At 42.2% G+C, this 14637-nt stretch overlaps 2 long non-coding RNA genes across 2 annotated transcripts in view; both read right to left on the bottom strand.

The window, feature by feature from the left end:
* Window positions 1–1304: 1304 nt before the first annotated feature.
* On the bottom strand, window positions 1305–3074 carry LOC140691931 (uncharacterized). The gene is made up of 3 exons (XR_012067545.1): window positions 2988–3074; window positions 2764–2899; window positions 1305–1541 (listed from the first exon to the last, which is right to left on the bottom strand). It is a non-coding gene; the product is annotated as an uncharacterized lncRNA (long non-coding RNA).
* A 2818-nt stretch (window positions 3075–5892) lies between these two features.
* The window catches only part of LOC140692056 (uncharacterized), a 73757-nt gene continuing 65012 nt past the window's right edge, over window positions 5893–14637 (bottom strand). Inside the window, exons 5-6 of the long non-coding RNA XR_012067637.1 lie at window positions 6184–6343; window positions 5893–5995 (exon numbers count right to left, since the gene is read on the bottom strand). This is a non-coding gene — a long non-coding RNA (uncharacterized lncRNA). The remainder of the gene's footprint in view (window positions 5996–6183; window positions 6344–14637) is intronic.

The raw sequence follows: 14637 nt of genomic DNA on the forward strand, positions 1-14637 counted from the left end.
GTAGGTGGCAAAGCTAAGGTACCATTCACATTCTCTGTAACCCCAAAATTCACATAAATTTTACTGTAGTCGTGGGATTTCAGTAATCAGGCAAAATCAACCTTATGCTCTTCCCTAGGAACAATGGCATAACAAGTCAATATCTAGGTCCTCATTGACATTTTAGAGTTTGAATGGAGTGACATTATTTTCTCATTACAAGTAAATATACACATTTCAAATACATGTTAATAACTTGACTCTTTTTGCTTTGGGGACTCAAAACATCAGAAAGATGTATGAAATGTACTTTGCCTCTTTCTTTGGCTGAGAAATGCATGCATCTGCAAATGCAGGGATGATTTCTAATGAGCTGTCTTAGCTCAGGTTCCCAAGAGCCTATGGCAAGGCTGAAGTACTGATACTAAATTGGAGAGGTACAAACCCAGGACAGTGAGAGTGAGGATAAAGGAGGTAAGGCAGGGAGGAGGGGAAGCGATGCGAGGTGATGTGACAGTGTTTTGCTATGAGCCCCAAAGAGACAAAGCAGATCACTTGGCAGATGTGACCTCTTAGAATGTCTGTGGATGTTGTGCACAAACTGTGTGGATAAACTGTGCCTCCAAACAGTTCATGGAAGAGAGGATCGAGGGAGAATTTATGTGCCAGTCTCCCCCACCCGCTCCTGTTTCCCACTGGTTAGTTTACCCCAAAGAGTGTGAACTCCCCCACACTTCTAGGTTGTATCATCCCGATCCTTTGGAGTCTAAGAGGATGCTGCATCCCATGCCCTGTGGAGGGTGTCCCATCCTACTTCAGGGTAGGAGGGGTCAGAAACACCAGGCAAAAGACTGGTCCACGGGCTGCATGGCAGAGGCCAAGGCAAAGCATCCAGGATTCCTGTGGCAAGTAGCTGACTGATCCCAGATGGCAACCACGCAGGCAGGAGAGGAGTTGATGGGCCAAGGAAGTGGTGGAGACAGGGTAAGCACCAGGTGGCAGTGGTACCGAGAGATTCCGAGTATGCCCGAAAATGTGGCATCAGAGAAACCTTAATAAACTCTGTAAATCATACAGTTTCAAGTTCTACTGTATTATGTCAAAAGATCACGAGCTCCTTAAGGAAATGAGTGCTAGCTCACTTTGCATATACAATAAGATAAGCAACTCAAATTTGATCTGGACCAGATATTAAAGAATTTTTCTTCAGTTCCAACAGTGATGATTTATCTAAGTCTGAACATTTACTAAAGCTTAATTTAGGCTGATGCGCTAGACTGGTATTTTTTCATATTTAATGTGGTGAACTGATATTATGAATTAGATCTTTCATCATGGAAACAGCAGCTTCCAATTCTTGAAGACAGCCAGTGAATGATTATTTAAATAGCGGCTCCACTAACAGTATAGATTGGATTCAGGGTGAGTGTGTGTGTGCATTTCTCCCATCTTTCCACTGCTAACGCAGTTGACAGCCACAGCACTTTCTATCTTCCGTCTCTGGCTTCTCACGAGGACACCCATAGACATCCACAGTGTCACACTGGTTTGACTCTTCGTATCTGGAAGGTTGAAAAAGTCATCGATTGTTTCAAATAACAAAAGCATATTCTCCCTCATAGTCTGAGGGGTGAAATCTGAAAAGCGAAACATTCACAAAGGCACGATTTGATCTTTCACATGAAGGCGTCTGAAGCCGCGGATACAGCCGGGAATGCACTCCTGTTGTTTTTATTTCCCCTTCCTGAGCGCTCTTCCAGCTCAGCTGCTGTGGGCATCCCTGGTGCTCCCTGAGCAGGGATTTTAAATGACTCCACAACAGATTGTTCTCAGGCTGGACTGTGTGCAACAGATCTTGGGAATTTTAGTTCATATCAAACAAATGGTAGCCCTTTAGGGTCAAGAAAAAAATCCCCATATTCACTTTTTAGAATATGTTCATTTCTCTTATAAATCAAATTGGATCCAAATGGTTTAGGATTATTTTCTGAGAAAACATGTTTTTGTGGACTTTTGGTTTATAGTCTTAATGATCCCTGCAGAGTCTAACATTTATAGTATTCTGCCCAGTGAAAAAGCAGCCAGTGTTTAGTGCTTTGATGACTGAAAATTCACAGCTGTATGTTCTTAAAGACTACTGGAGTGGGGCAAGGTGGGCGGAAGGCATTGAGATCTAGTGTGTGGCCTTGTCTTGAAAATCCCTCTCTGTCTCCTTTCAAATTAGACTTTTTAAAAAGGTTCAGCTCTAAAATAATGCTAACAGTCTTCTTCCAAAGCAGTGTCATTGCCTTCTCCTACTATAAACCTTGACTTAGTGACCCAAATGCTGGGAATTGCTTTGGCCTGGGCTCATAAGATAAAGAGGCCAATGGCCGGAAAATAAACTGCCATTGAGGATTTAGTGAATTCCAGGGAATGGTCCTGGGTCAGATCCATTAAAGTTGATTGTTCACATGCTTTTTCGCCTCTCCATCTCTATCTGAAGTATAGGCACCTTTGCAATGAGGACTTCAGGGCACTCTGTAGCCTTCTTTGATAAAGAGTAACTCATATTTATGAAGGTGAAAAAGGAGGAAAATCAGTTTTAAATGTTTGCAAATGGTGAATTAAAGTGGGTTTTCAGGTACATCTTTGTTTTCCGCAAACACTCCACTCCCAGGGCATTTTAGTTATTAAAGTCTTGTTATTAGTATTAACAATCCTATGCTTTATTTGCAAGATTCTACTTGTTAAACTTTGCCGCTGTGGCAGGCGAGGTCAGCCTTCTGGTTGGTAAAACATTACCTGTATTCCTTTGTAGCAGAGTGCGAATGTTCAGCCTCCCAGAAGCTCTATTCAAAACACATCACCCTGCTTTTAAGCCGCACATTTTGGCCAATACTTCCATTAGTGCAGGAATGATGACGTTACCGCGTACTTTCTAGAGGAAAAAATATATGGAAAATGGAAGAAGGCAAAAGACATTGCTTTTTTTTTTTTAAACACAAAATAAAGGAAGAATGAATTACCAGATAGTTCTTGCCTCTGCTGTGCCAATTTGGCCCCATTTGATATTAACATTCATGAAGAGCTACCTATAATTCTCAGGAGCCCAGGAGCAATATCCTTTTCCACTCAGGTAATCCATCACTCCGAAGGGTGGGCAGATAATAGGAACGTATGTTTCATTTATCGCTCCCTGCCAGTGGAGGAAATGACAGTCATATTGAAACTCTTTAATATCTTGCTTGATGTGCAGGAGTGGGTTATTTGCCCAGGTTCCCATTCTGCCCAGACACGGCCAGCATCCATCCTTTCTGAGAGGGAGAGCACAAGAAAGGGAGTCTCTATTTGAGCTATCTTGGGTTGGAGCCAAAATGAATCTGTCTAGATCTATGGTTATCAAGTGATGCATGTGCATGTGGTAGAGGGGTAGGTGGATGAGGGCCTAGGCTGTGTATAATTATCTGTGATGTGGGAAATGCTGTATATTTTGCAGAATCAGCACTACCACAAAAGATAAAAAATATGAATCAAGTTTGAGCAGGTATTGTTACTGGAAAAAACTTTTTCCATTGAAGTTCTAGTAGTAAAAAATCATGGGACATTTAGGAGTATCTTCCCTCTTTCCCCAAAACAACTGGTATGCGACATGGCAGACCAGAGTGATTGTGTTTTCATTCAACTACATGCCCAGAGTCTAGCATTTCATCTGTTGTGGGAGTTTGAAAGTCATACCCGGAATGATTAAAGTTAGAAATGTAATCACTGGGTCTCTGAATTATTGCAGTTCTTGTCACATGATGAAACTAGAGAAAGTGGTCTCATTGTACCACTTCTTTTTATTTGCCTCTCTTTTCTTTCCTGTTCACTTTTTAAAAATTGAAATACAGTTGATTGGCAATATTGTTAGTTTCTGGTGGACAGCAAAATGATTCAGTTACATATACGTATATTCTTTTTCATTATGGTTTGTTACAAGATACTACAGTTCCCTGTGCTACACAGGAGGCCTTGTTGTTTATCTATTTTATATATAGTAGTTTGCATCTGCTAATCCCAAACTCCTAATTTATTCCCCTCCACCCCCTTTCCCCTTTGGTAACCAGAAGTTTGTTTTCTATGTCCATGAATCTGTTTCTGTTTTGTAAATAAGTTCATTTGTGTCATTTTTTTTAGATCCTACATATGAGTGATACATGGCATTTTTCTTTCTCTTTCTGGCTTACTTCACTTAGTATGACGGTCTCCAGGTCCATCCGCGTTGCTGCAAATGGCATTATTTCATTCTTTTTTATGGCTGAGCAGTATTCCATTGTATCTGTATACCCTGTCTTCTTTATCCAGCCATCTGTCAGTGGACACTTAGGTTGCTTCCATGCCTTGGCTATTGTAAATTAGTGCTGCTGTGAACATTGGGGTGCATGTATCTTTTCCCATTGATTTTTTGATATTCACTGTTGGAAACTAGCCTTAACCATGTGGTTGTAGAAGAAATCCTTAGCAGGTAAGGAAGCAGAGGCTCAGTGAGGTGAAGTGGCTGATCCAAGGTGACTCAGTTACTGAGTGTCAGAACTGGGACTCAACCTGAGTCCTGTTTACCTTCTAGGCACTGTGTTCTTCTGCTTCCATATACTGCTGTGAAAGGATACTTACAGGATTTGTATTAAAAAAGTCATCATCTGTGAATTAATGAGGGTTCTGCTAAACATGCATAGAGCTCTTTGTCTCATGCTAAAGCACTGAGAATAAGATGAACAAGACATGGTTTTCCTGAGGCTTGGAAAACCACCTTCTAGCTAGGGCATCATTACCAGAACTAAAATACACAGTCATATCATAAAGAACTATAGGGTCACTGAGAATGGAGCCTTTGTTTGCCTGTGGAGTCTGGGAGGCTTCACAGAGGAGGTGATATGTAAAATTGGGCTTGAAAAATAAATAGGAATTTGTGAAAAAAATGAGTCCTTGCATTTAACTCTCCGGTGTGACCCTGGGCAAGACAGTTGTTCTCATTCTTAGTTTCCTCTCTGTCAAGACTGTGAGGAAGATGAAGTAAGATTTGGAAGCACTTTGAAAACTTCTCAGGTGTTATTCCAAGTAGTAGTTTCAAAAATTATGGCTCCCATGGATAAGAGGTGAGGCCTGGGGCATTGGAAAAATAGGATTCATACACTTTCTAGAAAAACATCAGGCTTTTGATGTTACTATTTGGAAAATTCATAGTCCCTGGTACAGCTGATATGTGTAATTGCCAGTTTTCTATAACATATAGATGGGCCTCTAAGCCACATTCAAATGACTTCTGGGAAAATTGCCTAGGAATCAGGAATAGACATCTTTACTAACGTGGGGTGGGTAAGGGCACACCTTGTGAGTCATTTCAGGCATCAGCTCTAGGGGAAGGGCTTTGCCTATTTTTCAGGGTAAATTCATCTGCCACTTTCACCTTCTTTTTGTCACCCAGAATAACTGATAGTTTAAAAAAAAAAAAGGGAGCAGAAAAATGACCCTGGGTCACATGAGTCAAGGATGTCACAGATGAGAGAATGTTTTAATAATGGTAAACTGTGAAGATGGTGGGAGCTGAAGTAGGCTGTTTGCAATCTCCGTAAAACAAAATAATAATTTAAAAGCTACCTTTTCATAAATTATGGGCAGTGTCCAAGCTTACCCTTTTCATGTTTGATAAATCACATAATAAAGGAACACAGTGTAGCAGGTTTTATATGTGCGCACGTAGTTTACTTAGTTATTCCTAGTATAAGAACACGTGTCTTTCTTCCAAGGGGCTGCTGTTTTTTTTGTATGTAGAGCTTGGGCTTTACATAGTGCTGGCTTGTTTATGATGAAGACCGAGCCCCACATCAGTTAGCCCCATATCAGCTGCTGTAAAACAAACTGCTCCAAACTTAGTGGCTTAAAATAACAGCTCTTTATTACTGTTCATGAATCTATAGGGCGGCTGGATGATTCTCCTGAAGTGAGCTAGGCTCTGTGGGACTGACTTATGCTTCTGTGGTCAGCTGTGTGCCAGCTGGAAAAAAAAGTTGAGGTTATTTTGATGTCTAAAAGGGAAATTAAAAGAGACCTAGTTGCCAGGGTTGAATTTTTTCCATTTTGGGGAGGAGCAATTTTCACTTTATATGAATCAGATATGATGAATGTGGTTAAATTTCTTACTAAAAGTTGCTACAAGTGCAGGCGTCTCCTCTGTTTACATACCCCGTCGGCGAACTAGATCACAGCCTCTGTGCGTCACTTTGAGAAGCTTCATCCTGACACGTGTCCTCGTGAGGCTGCCACACTGTCTTATCTCCTTTTCGGTTAAACGTTGTGGGGGTTTGGGTTTGTTTTGTTGTCACTGCTGCTGCTGCTTGGTCTCCTGTAAAAGGAAATGCCTTTGAGAGAGCTTCAAAACTTTAGTAATAATCAGTCATCAACACTGTCAGGTATGAGCACTTGAGAAGCTTGGTGGGGAAAGAGGAGGGCATTGAAAAGCTAAAGGACCACAAGAAAGGAAGGGAAAGATGGAATTCAATCTCCTTCCATAGTTTCGCCCTACGGCAGACCCCAGATAGAGCCATCCACCTCTGTCCGCCTTAGAGCAGTCCTGTTGGAGAGTTGAAGTTAAGAGGGTGGTTAGGATGTCTCAGGAGACAAGCTGGATGGATGTGTTTTCCTGGCGGAGAAACCATCATAGACAGAGGGATCCTGTAGGAGAGCAGAGGCGAGTTACACTAGAGTGCTAAGCTCTGGGAACATGTGCAATTCTACTTCTTTCTCTTCTTTTGAAAGAGAATTGAATGTTTAATGGGATAGGCTTGAGTATTATACAGGAAAAAGGAAATGGCTGCTTCTTACAACCTCCTACCCAACCCTTCTGATTGTAATTTGGTTTCGTAATTATATTAAATCAGGTTGTAATCCCTTAAAAACTCAGCACTCTTTACCTACTAATAGTGCAATCAGTCTAAATGCCATTTATAGTTAGTTTAAAGCAGAAAACAATATTTAAAACCAATTTTCAGTCTCAATTCATGAAAAAAATCCCACCACTCTATCTTATTTATAATAAACTCATTTGAGTAGATCCAGGCACAATATAAACAAGTGATGGAAAATCCCTAGGAGGTGTTGGCTCATACATTCTGAGCAGACATGCTCTGGAAAACACAGACATTCTCAGAAAACTGCAGTCTGCTGAAAATGCCAGGAGATTTCAGGAGACGAGATTCTTGATTAGGACTTGGCTTCGTTCACTGCTTTCGCATAGGAATGGGCCACCACTTTTTATCTGATCGCCTATATGTCCAACTCTTTCGTTGTTGCTGTTTCCGGATCCTGTTTCAAATGGGCAAGGTCTAAGAGTATAAGAAAAGAAGTATGCATGGGACTCAAGAACGTGGATGCAGACTGATCCAAACTGTGACCTGGCAGAGCTCAGCTCACTCTTGGTGAGTTGAAAAGGGAGGCGGGCAGTTTCCATGGAGGTCAGGCACGTGAAGGACAGCTCGGTGAGACAGAGTGCAGGAGGGCCAAGTGCAGAGGCTGTAAAGCTAGATGGACCTGTCTGAATTGGGGCTGTATTATTATAAGTTGCGTAACCTTAGGCAAACTCCTTAAACATTCTGAGCTTGAGTTCCCTGATCAGTCAATGGAGAAAAGCGTATCTATCTGCAAGGGTTGCCAGGAGATTTGGCTGAGGTAATATCACTAAGCACGTGGAAAACAGTAGTCTGCCCTTCTGCCCTTCCTCCTTTCTGTCTCTATTTCTTTCATTCAAGAAATACTTATTGAACCTGTGCCAGATGCTGTCAGTGCCCCGTCCGTGTTCCCATGGATCTTTTTGTAATTTTTGTGCCTTTGACTCCCTGAAGCCAGCATCTGTGTCTCTTTGTCAAAGGGTTGCCCTCAAGCTGCCAGAACCCACTTTGCCTGAAGAACCAAAAGGGCCTGGGAATTTACATCCCCTTGTGGGCATCCCTTAACCAGTAATTGATAGGTGAGAAGGAATAAATGTTCCAGCCATCATGCCCCCTCATGGGGACAACTCTGAAGTCAGACTGTCTCCCTGGTGGGACTGAGCCAGTTCCGATCCGTGGGAGTCACTGTCCTGCCCTTGCTTGGCCTCCTCCTCCTCTTAGTCTCATTTTCCTAGTCCCCTATGGATTTCCTGGGAACATCTCCTTATAAACCATTTTCACATGAATCCTTATCTCAGGGCTTGCTTTTGGGAAACCCAATGCAAGTCACACACCTTTTAGGTACCTAGGAGCATTCAGGGTGCTAGGCATGCAGCCGCGTGCAAGTCAGACACAGTCTTCCTCTCAAGGAGTGCTCTCAGGTCTTATGAACTGGAAACAATGCAGTGAGAACCCACGTGAAATAGGTTCCCACAATAAAGGCTGCGTTTCAGACATTCTGTACAATTCTGCACTTCCTCTCTGGGGGAAAGGATTATAGGCTTTAGAGTTAGAACTTCTGAATCTGTGTCCTGACTTGCTCACGTATTAGCCATAAAGCCTGGGGTCGCTGCAGCTGACTTACTGAGCCTCGCTTTTTCCACTGACAATGAATTTATTAATGCCTGCCCTGCTGAGCTCACAGGGCTGCTGTAGGGCTGACAAAAGTGGAATATAATGTGTGAGAGCCTCCACGGCGTGTAACCCACAACTTAGTCATTACCTGGTGCTATGATGTGAACAATCAGCAAGCAAGGGCTTTGAAACCTGAAAGTACGTCGTGTCATTTTGTAGAACATGTTACATATTTTATAAGGTGCTGCTTTAAAATTTAACTTTAATGGTTTTTATCCTGGCTGAATTAAACACGTGTGATTTGATAGGGTTAGTGTGTTCTAAGCTTGGTGTGGTTAAAATGAAGTTTAGGTTGATGCATAAAACAGGCAGTGCTACAGGTGACAGCAAAATGTAAACACAGCTCTTGGAGTTCTGCTAAGTATAAAGTGTTAACAGAGAACAGAGTAACGAACCAAGTCCCTTGAAAGCCCTGCCTCTGATATGTACCCTCCCCAGCTCTCCCACCTCCAGTGCTGGGGCATTCAGAGCTGCCTCAGGGTTACTCCATCCTCTGCTGAACAGCTGCCAATCCTCTTGTCTCTTCTGACTGTGCAGAGAAATTCCCTTTGATGTCCTCTGTCTTGCTATTAGAGAACCAGGCTGAACACTTCTGTGGGAATCTCTGTGCCTGCATGGTATTGCTGCTGGAGGCTAAAGCCCTGAGATACCTGATTGAGGTTTTTTCCAGAGTTAATTATCTCCTCAGGTAATTTTGCTGGTAAAATCCAAAGTGGGTTAAACTAAAAGGGGACATTCCCTGGAGGAATACAAGGGCATGTCGACAATGCCAAGGGCAAGGATGTATTCCCGCCTCACTAGGGACTGGAAACAGGACCTGGAAAGTCAACATAGATGGGAAGGCAGACCCCTCCTAGCTATACTCACTTCACTCTTTGGGACCATGTGGTCTTTTATATCTGCTAATCCCTGTTATTGGCTTCGTATTTCTCTCGCTCTTTAGGCTGATTCTTCCACCATGTTTACATATGGCATGTCATAGCTGCCTCTAAATGGTGGCCTTCAGTTGACTTTTTTTTAATTGAAGTATAATCAATTACAGTCTGTCAACGTCTGGTGTACAGCACAATGTCCCAGTCATGCATGTACATACATTTATTTGTTTTCATATTTTTTTCCATTAAAGGTTACTACAAAATACTGAACACGGTTCCCAGTGCTATACGAAAGAAACTTTTTTAAAAATCTATTTTTATACATAGTGGCTAACATTTGTAAATCTCAAACTCCCAAATTTATTCCCTCCCACCCCTTTTCCCCAGTAACCATAAGCTTGTTTTCTATGTCTGCGAGTCTCTTTCTGTTTTATAGATGAGGTCATAGGGTCCTATTTTCTTTTTTAGATTCCACATATGACTGATATCATATGGTATTTTTCTTTCTCTTTCTGGCTGACTTGACTTAGAATGACATTCTCCAGGGACATCCATGTTGCTGCAAATGGTGTTATGTTGTCGGTTGGTTTTATGGCAGAATTACATTCCATTGTATAAATATACCACATCTTCTTTATCCAGTCACCTGTTGATGGACATTTAGGCTGTTTCCATGTCTTGGCTATTGTAAATAGTGCTGCTACGAACATTGGGGTGCAAGTGTCTTTTGAAGTAGGGTTCCTTCTGGATATATGCCCAGGAGTGGGATTCCTGGGTCGTATGGTAAGTCTATTCCTAGTCTTTTGAGGAATCTCCACACTGTTTTCCACAGTGGCTGCACCAACCTGCATTCCCACCAGCAGTGTAGGAGGGTTCCCTTTTCTCCACAGCCTCTCCAGCATTTATTGTTTGTGGACTTTGGAATGATGGCCATTCTGACTGGTGTAAGGGGATACCTTATTGTAGTTTTGATATGCATTTCTCTGATAATTAGTGATATTGAGCATTTTTTCATATGTCTCTTGGCCATTCGTATGTCTTCCTTGGAGAGTTGCTTGTTTAGGTCTTCTGCCCATTTTTGGATTGGGTTGTTTGTCTTTTTTGCTATTAAGTTGTATAAACTGTTTATATATTCTGGAAATTAAGCCATTGTCAGTCGCATCATTTGAAAATATTTTCTCCCATCCTATAGGTTGTCTTTTTGTTTTGCTTGTGGTTTCCTTTGCTGTGCAAAAGCTTATGAGTTTAATTAGGTCCCATTTGTTTATTTTTGCTCTTATTTCCATTGCCTGGGTGGACTGCCCTAGAATATTGCTAAGATTTATGTCAGAATATTTTGCCTGTGTTTTCTTCTAGGAGATTTATCATGTCTTATCTTACACCTAAGTCTTTAAGCCATTTTGAGTTTATTTTTGTGTTTGGTGTGAGGGAGTGTTCTAACTTCACTGATTTACATGCTGCTCTCCAGCTATCCCAACACCACTTGCTGAAGAGACTATCTTTTCTCCATTGTGTATTCTTGCCTCCTTTGTTGGAGATTAATTGACTATAGGTCCTGCAGGTTTATTTCTGCGCTCTCTATTCTGTTCCATTGATCCATATGTCTGTTTTTATGCCAATACCATGCTGTTTTGAATTTAGCTCTGTAGTATTGTCTGCAGTCTGGGAGGGTTAGTCCTCCAGTTTCATTCTTTTTCTTCAATATTGCTTTGGCAATTCTGGGTCTTTTGTGATTCTATATAAACTTTAGGATTGTTTGTTCTAGTTGTGTGAAAAATGTCCTGGGTAATTTGATAGGGATTGCATTAAGTCTGCAGATTGCCTTGGGCAGTATGGCCATTTTAACGATATTGATTCTTCCAATCCAAGAGAATGGGATATCTTTCCATTTCTTTAAGTCTTCTTTAATTTCCTTAATAAATGTTTTATAGTTCTCTATAAGTCTTTCACCTCCTTGCTCAGATTTATTCCTAAGTATTTTATTGTTTTGGGTGCAATTTTAAAAGGGATTATTTCTTTATTTTCTTCAATCCACTTTACATCAGTTTACAAAATGAATGCCTACCATTATTTGTCCTGAGCTTTCTACGTCCCAACACCAAATGGTGAAAGACATTTTTCCTTGCCAATCTAGACTATGAATTGGTTTCCCTGAGTCAAGTGTCCACTTTTGGTCCAATTAGCTGGGGTCACTGCATGGTAAGAGCACCGCACTGACATGGCTTCAGAGTCTCACCTCTCAGAGGGGGAGAACTGTTAAAGAAGTAGAGCTCAGGATGGGCCCACATTTGAAAACATTTACTACCACGATTCAGATGGACTCCCGGGCTTGCTTGCTCTGTTTCAATCACCCACATCTATTTAGCTCTTAGGAAAAAAAAATTATCACAAACCAAGCAGCTGAAGACAAGTCTGACAGAACCATCTGGACTCCATGAAATTTGATATCATTCTGGCTTGTCTTAAATCCATCCTTCTTTTGAAACCTAGAATCTTTTGACAGTTTGCTCCCAAGCAAACAAGAAAGGGTACTATTTTACTTTTGCTAATAGAGAATCTGTGATTATTCTGGCATATTTTTCAAAGAGATTAAAAACATTTTTTTTTATTCCATTAGCTTCTTGGAAAGGGTTATTTTCCTACGAATTCTGGCGGAGCATTCCTTTCAGTGAAGAGTAAACAAGCCCACATTGCTGTCAGGGATTTCATCAGCACTGAAATTGGACTTCATTAAAGCCAAGATGGGACTTTAATTTCTACACTCTGATTCATGCTTTATGGCCAAAGCAAAATTAGACAAAAAAGGAGAAAAGAGGGAGAGAGAGTATCTGCTTTTGTGGCTCTGAGCGATCTTTCTAGCTTGTGTTCCCTCCTAAAGCCCTTTGGGGCAAAACCCTATTTCTTTCAAGCGAGAGGCACTTGCTAGACGCTACAGGAAGTTATAGTTCTCTGCCAGAATGCTTCCTCTTCAAAAGAGGAATCCAATCTGAGAAGACACCCAGGTTATTTTGTCTTCACAGAAGGAAGCCTGTAGACTTGAAACTCCACAGATTTGGTCATTGTAAGGAGTTTTCAAGCCAGCTGAGGTGTGACTGGGCTGTGGGCAAGAGCACGGACTCCAACGCCCACACGGCTCACGTCTGGAGCGCAGAGGCTTACTTATGCCGAACGGGCACCAGGGCTTTAAAGCGCAGGGCCTCCCACGTCAGGCCAGGCTCAAATGCGGTAGGGGTACTTCTCTGTGGCTTCAAAAGGAACAGACTCTGATTTTATCCTAGGCATGAGGACTCTGGCTCTTATTTTCTTGGAGGCCATTGTGTGGAGACGAGCGATGAACACAGGGTCCTGTGATGCAGGGGTCAGAACCGCGCTCTGCTGCCATAGCTGTGCGTGGGAGCTGTGCTGGGCATGAGTGGCCTGAGTAGTGGGCGGCATCTTCCCCATTGGTCACTCCAGGGCTCCTTTCTGCTTTTTCCAACCTACTCTGTCTCCGCAGGCTTATTTTCATAGATTGCCTCTATGGGCTCCCTTGCCCGTTGGTTTTGGCCAGGGTGAGGTCCCAGTAAGAGCTAGGTGGGCAGGAGGAGAACGAGACTCTGGGCTTTTGTTCTCCCAGATCCCTTCCTGCCCTGTCACTGGGGTTTGGCTTCCTCTGCTGAAGGCAACAACTCCTGTCAGGGGGCTAGGCCCCGGCCTTTTCCAGCCTGAGTGCTAATGGCTCCCTGCTGTGCTATTTCCAGAGTACTGGATTCTCCACTGTTGGATTTCCTTAAATAGACCTTTGTAAGACTCACCCCCATCTCTTTCCTGCCAGGAATCTGACTGACACAAGTAGGGATTGCCCTCAGTCTCCCAGGGGTTTCTCTTCCTAGATCTACTTCAGCTCTCTAACCTGCTTCATGGTTAGACCAAAATAAAATAAAATGAACCAATTTTTAGGCATACAGAAAGGATGCTATGTAATAAATATCCTCTATTCCCTAGTTCTCTTAAAATTTCTTTATTAGGAGATGAAATCTTTCATTCTATTTAGAGATAAGGTTTTAATTTAAAAGATGCTTGGGAGACACATCACATTCAGTAGTTAAAGAACTGAGAGGATGAGAGCTAGGGTCTAAACATTGAGAATACAAAGATTGTCTCTGATCTCGAAGCATTTATAGTGTAGGCCAATATCTGACAGTATCTTTCTTGATGGTATGTTTTGATAAATAGGAAGGCTCTGGGCTTTTGATGACAGAGACAAGTTTAGGGAGAGTGGAAAGTAGGGGCAGTTTACAAGCTCCTGAGACAGATAAGCTAATTACCTCTCTTACTCTTTTCCCCCCTCTTTTATTTCAGCATCTTTGGTTCTTCTCAGATCTCAAGGGAACCTTGATGATAATTTACTCTATGTCCCTCCTTAACAGATTGGAAAACTGAGCTTCAGAGATGAACGAGCTTACCCAAGTCACACAACTGAACCCTCGACCCTCTATCTTTTTCAAAAGGCCTTGATGAAATTTCACAGCACAGCTATTGAGGGACTGGGCTGTAGCCGGGCTTGGAGATGTCTGTGAAGGAAGGATCAAGACTGATGATGAAGAGGGAACTGCGTTAGAAAGAAAGGCATAATTGGGTACTTCTCTGGGTGAGTCAGTGTACAGAGAGGCTTTTATGTGAATCATTTATGACAAATGATAAGGAAGAGGAAAGGAAAGAACTCATATTTAGTCTCTTGAACAGTATGTACTACATCTTTTTGGAACTGGGAAATTTTTAATACAGGACTATGACAATGTAGTTGGTACAGTTTGCCCAGAGCAGTCTTACTGACGTGTAAGTGACAAAACTGGTATTTCAGATCCTTGCCAGGGAGCCCAGCTATGTAGACGTATACAAATTGAATTTTGGTATCTGGCCCCATTTGGCCACATTGTTATGGGCCTTATCAATGAAATATCTTTATAGCAGGCTCTCATCTTCAATTATCCCCTCATTTGTCTGTCTAACCTCCATATTCATTAGTGGGGAAGGCTTTGAAGAGACAAATGAGAAGCTGGCAGCCTGGAGATGGGACTCTCAGTGAAAGCCAAAAGCATGCAAGAGGAACACTCCTAGAGTGACGTAACCTCACAGTGGGCAGACGTGAGGCTGGGAGACAGGCCAGATGAGATGATGTCTTGGATGAAGGCCACAGTGATAAGGGAAGGATGAGGCATGAC

Source organism: Vicugna pacos, chromosome X (assembly GCF_048564905.1).
Source record: "Vicugna pacos chromosome X, VicPac4, whole genome shotgun sequence".
In the NCBI taxonomy this organism is placed as follows: Eukaryota; Metazoa; Chordata; class Mammalia; order Artiodactyla; family Camelidae; genus Vicugna; species Vicugna pacos.